The sequence below is a fragment of the Giraffa tippelskirchi genome, chromosome 13 (assembly GCF_054371585.1).
Source record: "Giraffa tippelskirchi isolate mGirTip1 chromosome 13, T2T-mGirTip1v1.2.pri, whole genome shotgun sequence".
Taxonomy (NCBI): domain Eukaryota; kingdom Metazoa; phylum Chordata; class Mammalia; order Artiodactyla; family Giraffidae; genus Giraffa; species Giraffa tippelskirchi.
The window spans coordinates 60,314,871-60,324,060 of NC_137287.1; positions in this window are offsets into that span (position 1 = coordinate 60,314,871).

The window sequence follows — 9,190 nt, forward strand, 5'->3', positions numbered from 1 at the left end:
AATGATAAATTTCACATTGTGTATATTTTTGCTGGATTTTTTTAAAAAGAAAGGGAAAGTGACTTAATATTCATGGAGCACCTAGCATATATCAGCACCACCATAACTGATGTGCTTCAGTTCATTTAATCCCAAACAAAATCTCCCGGGTTCTGTGCAAGGCAGTCAGCAACCGCACTTGGTCAGGTGTCCAGAGACCACACTCCATTCTAGACTTCTGGCCTTTCTGGGAGGAGTGCACACACCATGGTATAAGCCCCTGCCGCCAGGGCAACGGTCAAAAAACTGCCCCAACCTGCCAGAGTTTCTGTAGATGGGGCCCCACTTTTAGTTAGCAGCTCTTTGTCCATTGCCGAGGAAGAGATCTGGATTCAATCTTCCAGGCCCTGGCCTGCCCCTATTTCCCAGCCTAAGTGTGGCTGCCCTATAGCCAAAGGGGTCCCCCATCCCAGGCATCAGAGTTCTGTGAGACCAGGGTCACATGCATATCAGAGATGAGGAAAGACGCACAGCTCCATGAGCTGGGTGGCCTGCTGCGTAAGGACCTCCAGGGCCCCTGACAGCCTTGGTGGAACAGGAAAGACTGCTACGATAGAAACTCAGAATCCTTCTCAACACAGCGTCCTGGGGTCAGAGTTGATTTAACAAAGTGAAACAACCCTTGTTATTTGACTGGCCTGGCCTTGGGTTTTGTTCTGACTTTCTCCCAAAAGGCTGCCAGGGCTCCACGCCCCATCCCGTGCTCAATCCAGCCATCTGAGCTGCTCTCCCCAGCCTGCTTCTTGGAGAAGGCACTGAGCAGATAGAGCTTGACCTCCTAAAAAGGCACAAAGCTGCAAAGTCCCATCTGCTGTCGTCCTGTCTCCACTTTCCAGAGCCAGCTCCCGAGCGCTCATCTTCCCTCCTCTTGGCCCCAGGTCCCTGGGCCACGTGAAACAGGGCAACTTTACTATCTCACTCCTTTTATTAACAACACCACTGCCTCCCATCACCGAGGCCTGAGCCAGTTTGTTTCAAAAGCTTCTTTCTCTGTTAATGGAGTAGCATTGACTTCAGACGGGTGCACTGCCCAGCTCCAATGAGAGTGAAACAGACAGGACAGAGACACTCCCATTGCAGGTGGGAGATGCTGTTCTTTCTCCTGCAGGACTTCCCTCATCACATCCCACCCCCACTCCTGCTCTCAATTCCTTACACACACACACACACACACACACACACACGTTTGGAACAAGAAGGATAAGATTCTGCCCTTTAGATTCCAGGCCTGCTCTTGATCATGGAGATAAGTGCACCCTCACTGCCCAATGGCCTCACCCCAGCACACACAGCCACCTCAGGACAGCCGGACTGCAGGAGGGCTGGGCAGAGAAACAAGGGGGTGGCCCTGCCCTGGCTGCTTGCACAAGCAGCTTTCAAACCAGATCAGCAGGCCCAGAGTTCTTTGTTCTTTCTGGTACCTGTCTAACCTGTGTTGAACCAGGGCTCTGGCTGCTCCCTCTCGGAAGGAAGAGGAGAAGGCTGCATTTCCTTTACGGGAGCCCGGGAGCTGGCTCCCCACACCTTAAAACCACAACTAGTTTGACCAATTACCAGGACTCTGGGACTCTGGTTCGGGGCAGGGAAGCAGGGGAGGCCTGGTGTCAGGTCTGGAGGAGGCCGGGCTCTGTGCACCCCTGCCTCCTGGCGGGACTCACCTATGAGCATTCAGAGGCAGCGGGGACCCATGTTCAAGGTCGACTTCTAAAGATCCAGAGAAGGCCTTTGCACTAGCGCCTAGGATGGGGTGGTAAACAAGAGGTGTTTCATTTGTTTGGAGCCCCAGGAAAAAGGCAGCTCAACCTGCTCTCCATCCACCAGCTGCTTTAACAAGCACTGCAAACTATAATTATTAATACATTTTGCCAGTTGGACCAGTTGAGGAAACGGATGGCTTCCCCTGCAGCCAAGGTGTTTGCCAGCCCTGGGGGTTCTGGGGACTATCCCTGAATGTCTTAGTCTGGCTTTTAACACGCTTGACTTGTTCTATGAGTCATAGTCCAATTAAAATAAAAGTGGCAGAGGAAAAAAAAATTGAAGAAAAGACGGAACTCCATAGAGGATACAACAACAGTAAGCGTGTATGTTACAGGATGCCTTCCTTAAAAACACCAACCCAGGACTTCCCTTGTGGTCCAGTGGTTAAGAATCCGCCTGCCAACGCAGGAGACATGGATCCCTGGTCTGGGAAGATTTCACATGCCACAGTGCAACTAAGCCCGTGTGCCTCGACTACTGAGCCAGTGCAACCCGAGAGAGCGTGCTCTGCAGCAAGTAAAGCCACCACAATGAGAAGCCCATGCACTACAGCTAGAGAGCAGCCTCCACTCCTCGAAACTAGAGAAAGCCCACGCGAAGCAACAAAGACCCACACACACAAAAATTAATTCATTAATTAATTAATGAAAAAACACGCCAACCTGAAATCTCAACTTAATGACACTTTGTCTAGCACAGAGGCAGCTATTATCATTACAGAATGTTAGCTTTATTTCTCACCCAAAAAATCCACCAGAAGTTTCCTTTTGGTCACCAGTGAATTTTAATCATTACTAAATTATCAGAAATCTAATTTACATACAACTGTTTCAGAACCCCTCTATTGCATAAAAAGCAAAATATTCTTGGAATCTGAAGCTAGCTAAGCTCAGAAAACACCAAATGCTTTTGTAATTGTAGATAATAATAAGTGCTCGTTTGGCATGAGAAAACATGAAATATAAACATCAGCTCATCAAAGGACTTCACATGTCTTAAAAAGGAAAGAAAACAATGCACTCCAGGAGCCAAACTCGATAACAAACCTGACTCAGAGAAGGTGTCCTCAGTCATTAGGCAGGTCCACAGAGTATGAAGCCCATGGCAGCTGCACTCCCAGGCTCCCCCTTGTTTTAACTGGACAGGTTGGGGTGGCCAGGCTGGGTTCCTCCAGAGCCCTCAGAGCTCATGGCAGCTCACCAGTGCATTGACCTTATTTTTCAGGCAACATTAGCTTTGGCAGAGGTCTGGGAAGAAGTACTTAGGGTCCCAGCGGACCTCTGTACCCTGTGTCCCTCTCTCCCACACCTGATCCAAAGCTAGCCCAGCCCAGAGACAAACTGTAAAGTTGATAAAGGAATCTTCAGCTTCCTCTACCTGCCCACCTGAATGTTCATCTCACTCCTTTCCTTCTTCCTGTAGGCCGCAGCCCAGCCCTATGCACTCCTAAAGCTTAGGCTTTAAGGGAAAATGTGATGGTCTTTCATCAAGATGTCCATGCCTGCTCTTTGGCAGCTGAGCTATTGCCTCTTTGAACAGCATCTGCATTCTTGACAAAACTTTAAGTGATGGGTAATTTAACTGTCTACTTAACTGGGCCAAGGGATGCCCAAATAGCTGGTAAAATACTGTTTTTGGGTGTGCCTAGGAGGATGTTTTTGGAAGACATTAGCATTTATCTAGAGAATGTAAAGATTTCCCTCTCTGATGTGTGTGGGCATCATCCAATCCATGGAGTGCCTGAATAGAACAAAAAGGCATAGAAAAGATGAATTTGCTCTCTCTTCTTGAGCTGGGGTGTCCATCTTCTCCTGCCCTCAGACAATAGCACTCCTGGTTCCCAGACCTAGACTGGGACTCATCCCAGTGGAACCCTGGTTCTCAGGCCTTTAGGTTTGGACCAGACTCATACTACTGGCTTTCCTGGGCCTCCAGCTTACAAATGGCAGATTGTGGGACTTCTCAGCCTCCAACATCACATGAGCCAATCCCTCACAATAAATCTCCTTTGTATATCTGTTTGTCTTTATATATCCTATTTGTTCTGTTTCTCTGGAGAAGCTGACTAATACAAAGAGGAATATGGTTTAACTGGAATTTCAGATGTCAGAAAGAGGAGCTATGGGACAAGACAAGGGGTAGGGAGGAATGCCATAGAGGATCTCTGAAGTCACCCAGAGGAGGTATCACCAACATGAGCCACACACAGGACCAGGCCAGGTGTTACAGGGTAGACCAGTTGTTCAGGAGAAACCACATTGGATCAGCTAATTAACCAGAGGACAGGAGTTACCCACAATCTGGCAGTGCTCCATGCTGAGGGGGTGGAAACTCTGACTCTGAGGAAAGGAGATCTTCCCTATAAGAGGGCTTCACACACAGGGTTGAGGGAAGTATCTGGAAATAGAAAATGGTATTGGCAGAGTCAGACTGGCCCCAGGTATGTCCCCAGGAGGAATACAGGTATTCTGGGCTTGTGCCATTGAAACACACAGGAGAGATGGCTTGTCAGTGACCTCATTACTGCCATCGCCCAGAGAACCAGTTACACCAGCTTGCTGCTCACAGCCTAATGATGCTGGGCTCGGATGCCGGATCTAGGAAGAGCCTCAGCAAAACCCAGTTCCTAGGCAGAAAAACCTCCCTTTACAGCCACATCAAGGGCCTAGAACTATTTCTTCTTGGGAAAGAGTAAGCTTTCCTGTGCTTGTTGAGAAATAGGTGACCCGTGAGTCTCAGTGGGTGTGAAGTGTCTCCCCCATTTACTCCTCCAGCTCTGCCCACTAAGTGATGGGTAGAGTTGTGAGCCCCACAAGCCAGCACTGAACATGGGGCTGGCCCACCTAAGGCAAGGGGCCAGACTTTAATCCTGAGGCAGCCTTGGCTTCCAGCTGCCTGGGACTCAAGGGTGGGTGGGGGTGTGCTGCAAGGAAGGAAGGCAGCCAAGGGCAACAGTGGCCAACACAGCCTGCTAGGTTAGAGGCAATCTGGGGAACCACCTGGATCTATTCTGGCCGGAAACATGGCTTCCAGTCTACTTCTATTCCTTTGATGAGGTTTTTTCACAGACTGGTTTCTTAGTCCATCATTTGTATGGATGTTTATTTCTTCCCGCCTTTGCTTCCTTGATTATTTTTGCACATTTGGTGTTTCAGGCTTCCGTTTTTCTCTCCTAGAGTGTGGCTGAATGTCCATTCAGAGACATACTTCTGTTCTTATCAGATCATTTTTATGTTCCCCCTTCCAAGCTATAGTTCTGACGAGAGTTTTGCACTCATAGTCACTTTTCTGTACCCAGTCATTTGGCAAGGATGGGAACAGGGGCATTTCTGGGAGTTCTGAGCAAACTTTGCTGGCAATGCTGCATCTGGCCTTCTCTCCTGAGATCCTGTGAAATGTCCTAGATTTCACTCTACCTCATTGAGAGTATTTCTAACTACTGTATGGATCCCTTGGATCTTTGGGTCATTCCTCCCGATTTTGTGGAGTTCTAGAAAGGGCCTGAGAGCCTGAGAGCCTGGGGGGAGGGGGCTGGGTAAGAGCTTTTATCTTCAAGCAGTTTCCTTATGGATACTCATTGGGCTGCTTCATTCACTAGAGAATGTTCCTGATTTTACTGATTAAACTTCCTTTTTACATTTTGCTTTTGTAAGAAGGTGTGTTAAAAAGCAGAGACATCACTTTTCCCACAAAGGTCCATATAGTCAAAAGTATGGTTTTTCCAGTACTCATGTATGGATGTGAGAGTTGGACCATAAAGAAGGTTAAGCACCAAAGAATTGATGCTTTTGAACTGTGGTGCTGGAGAAGACTCTTAAGAATCCCGTGGACAGCAAGGAGATCAAACCAGTCAACCCTAAAGGAAATCAACCCTGAGTATTCATTGGAAGGACTGATGGTGAAGCTGAAGCTGCAATATTTTGGCCACCTGATGCAAAGAGCTGACTCATTGGAAAAGACCCCGATGCTGGGGAAAATTGAAAGCAGGAGGAGAAGGGGGCAACAGAGGATGAGATGGTTGGATGGCATCACCAACTCAATGGACATGAGTTTGATAAAACTCTAGGAGACGGTGATGAACAGGGAAGCCTGGCACGCTGGAGTCCATGGGGTTGCATGTCTAAAGAGCTGGACACGGCTGAGCGACTGAACAACAACACTTTCCTTATCAATACTTGCCTAGCTGCTTCATTCACTAGAGAATGTTCCTAATTTTACTGATTAACCATGCTTTTTACATTTTGCTTTTGTAGGACTTTGGTAGGGGTGCAGGTGAAATGAGGAGCCACTTAGAGTACCATGTCTCTTCCCTCAGCGACCACTTTTCAAAGGTTGCAGTGTGGGATGGTACCCTTTTCCCTGTTTGACAGTGGGATTTGAGGCTGGACACAACCATATTCTTCTGATCTCATTAAGCTTTGGGGAGTGAGAGAGTTGTGGTCTGACTTCATTTGTTCTTGAGAAATGCAGATCCATGAAATTAGAGATCAGCATTCCACCCAGCAGGGTGTGGGCGGCAGAGAACAGAACAGGCACCCAGGCTGTGGGGTCACCATCTCCCAGCTCTGGGACAGCGGCCTCGGCGATATCCCCACAATACCTGTGTCAGCCCTTAGTCCCCCACCCGAAGACAGACGTCTTCATGGCCTCAGCCAGAGCCAGAAACGTAGGAACCTGTTTTCAACTGAGCTGACATCGGAGAAAAAGGAAGCCTTTCATTTCTGTTAGGAGCCTTCACCCTCACAGTTAATCTGTCTACTCCACCCGTGCAGACGGCGCCTGTGGCCGGCACCTCGGTGGGACCTTGTCAGGGACCCACTTCTCCGATCCCTCCATCCAGTTCTTCTCCAGGCGCACAGGAGTCCATCTTCCTCCCAGGGATCATCTTTCCCCAAGGCGGTAACCAGCAATTCTGGCTCTTGAGGCTTGGAATCTGAAAAGTGCTCTGAGACCAATGGGAAAACCATATACAGGATGGCGAGGGGAGAGTGACTCCTACATAGACAAAGTTCCCTCCCTGAACCCTGATGCCCACTGAGGCTGACACAGGGACAGGGGTCACCTGGCTACCCCAACGAGAAGCTGCCCTCAGGTGCGGATGGGAGAGGCAAGGAACGTGGTAGGGCATTTCCTTAAGAGTTACCAGCTTAGGACTTTATAGTCTTCTAAAACCATCTTTTCAGGACTTCCCTGGTGGTCCAGTGGTTAAGACTCCACCTTCCACTGCAGGGGGCATGGGTTCCATCCCTGGTCAGGGAACTAAGATCCCACCTGTCGTGTGGCTTCCTAGGCAGCGCTAGTGATAAACAACCCACCTGCCAGTATCGGAGACGCAAGAGACATGGGTTCGATGCCTGGGTTGCGAAGATCCCCTGGAGGAGGAAATGGCAACCCACGCCAGTATCTTTGTCTGGGAAATCCCATGGACAGAGGAGACTGGTAGGCTACAGTCCTTGGGGTTGCAGAGAGTTAGATATGACTGAGTGACTAAGCACACACTGTCATGTGGCAAAAACAAACAAACAAAAAGCCATTATTTTAAAAATCTGCACCCTATACAATTTGGCATCTGGTGTTATCCCACTCTCTCTGCCCTAACTTGGGCTTCACATTGTCCCAGGGAGGCTCCTGGTTGACTCCAAGCCCTTGGGTGGGGCTCCAGCCTCTCCTGACACCAGGTTCCCCTACCCCTGTGGGGTGTGATCACCTACGTCCTTAATTTACACGATTTCCTTCACATAGTGTATGAAGTGGGCCTGGGTACAGAGCAAACCAAGGAAGAATTTGCTGAACGGAGAGAGAAGAGCCGGACACCCAGAGCTGGGTGCAGCTCCTGGCCAGCAGGAGGAATCTGGCAGGAAGCAGAGCCGCTATCTGGCAAACCCACCGCTACGCCTGCCAGAGTTGCTGGGAATTCCTCACCTGATTCCTGGCCACAGACGCTCCCATAACAAGCAGTGGTTCCCCCACCTGGCAGTGCCAGGGAGCCATCTGGTCTGGTATTTGGCTCAGAGGGAGCACAGGGTGGGGGAGGGTCAGGGCACCCACAGTAGTCCAGCACTCCATATCTAGTTTAATTAATAGTAACTGTCTTCTTTCAAACATCTGAATGCCGGCACTTTGATAACATTTGTTTGAGACGTGATCGCAGAAACAGAGACATGAGGAATCTCCATGTTCAAAGGCAGTGCCCGGAGCAGACCTACCCAGGCAGGTCCAGCCCTGTGTGAGCAGTAAAAACTGCTCCAATTGGTGTGCACATATGGTCACATCCCTTTTATTTTTTACCATTAATACTCAGACCCTGTGTAACTATCAGGAATTTCATTTACTTGCTTCAGGGATCCCCTCCTCTTCACCCCAAGAGATCCATACCACCTGAGCAGAGAAAAGTGTCAAGTCTAAAACGTCTTTGCTCCTGGAGGCCATCCAGCGCTGCTGCTGGAAACTGTTTCTCCTTGATCCCACCAGCCATAGCTGTCTACCGCCGGCCAGAGCTGAGCACAGGAGGCTTGGGCCCTTAGAGGTGGGGTCAGCCACTCCCCCGGGACTAAATCTAGCCTAGAGGACCCCAAATGTGTGTTCTCCTAGTGCTGCCATAGCAAATGACCACCAACTGGGTGGCTTCAAATAACAGAAATTATTCTCTCGTGGTTTCAGAGGCAGTGGTCAGACAGGGGGCTCTGGGACCCACGCGGGCCAACCCACCTCCTCCTGCTGTGCCAGTCACCTCAAACTGCAAAGAAATGAGCTAAATCTGGCTTTGCCATCTGAGGCAGGTAGAGGATTATAATAGTAACCAATGTACACTCTATCCTCTTTACATACCAGGTAACCCACCTTTTGAAAACACTGCATCCTTCAGTCCGGGCAGGGGCCTTCTGAGATGGGCAAGGAAGCTTCTCAATGCAGAGGCATATGAACTCACCCTCAGAGAGGCCCAGGGATATGTCCAAGGTCAACCAGCCAGTAAGCAGCAGAGCTGGGCCCCGAAGTCCCAAGCTCAAGTCACACCATATACCTGTCAGTCAGAGAGGACAATAACTATCAATGTGGGCCTGGCAGCCTCCAGACGTGACAAGGGTCTGACTGGAAAATTCAAGAGGGTGTGCAGTGACATGTAAGCAGGGCCTGGCCTTGCAGTGGGGACTTAGGAAAAGCTAGATACAAGAGAAAGTCATTTCTTTGCAGTTTGAGATGATCGGCACAACGCCATTATAAGCCCTCAGTAAGCAAGGTGCTGGGTTTATTGTCTGAAATCTAGGAGGGTTTTATGGGGAGAGGGGACACATCACACTTACCCCAGGCAGGGGTTGTGAAAATACAAAGTCCTGATCTCCACCCCAGATCCATTAAGTCGGAATCTGTGGGAGTGTTACCGGCACTTCTGTTT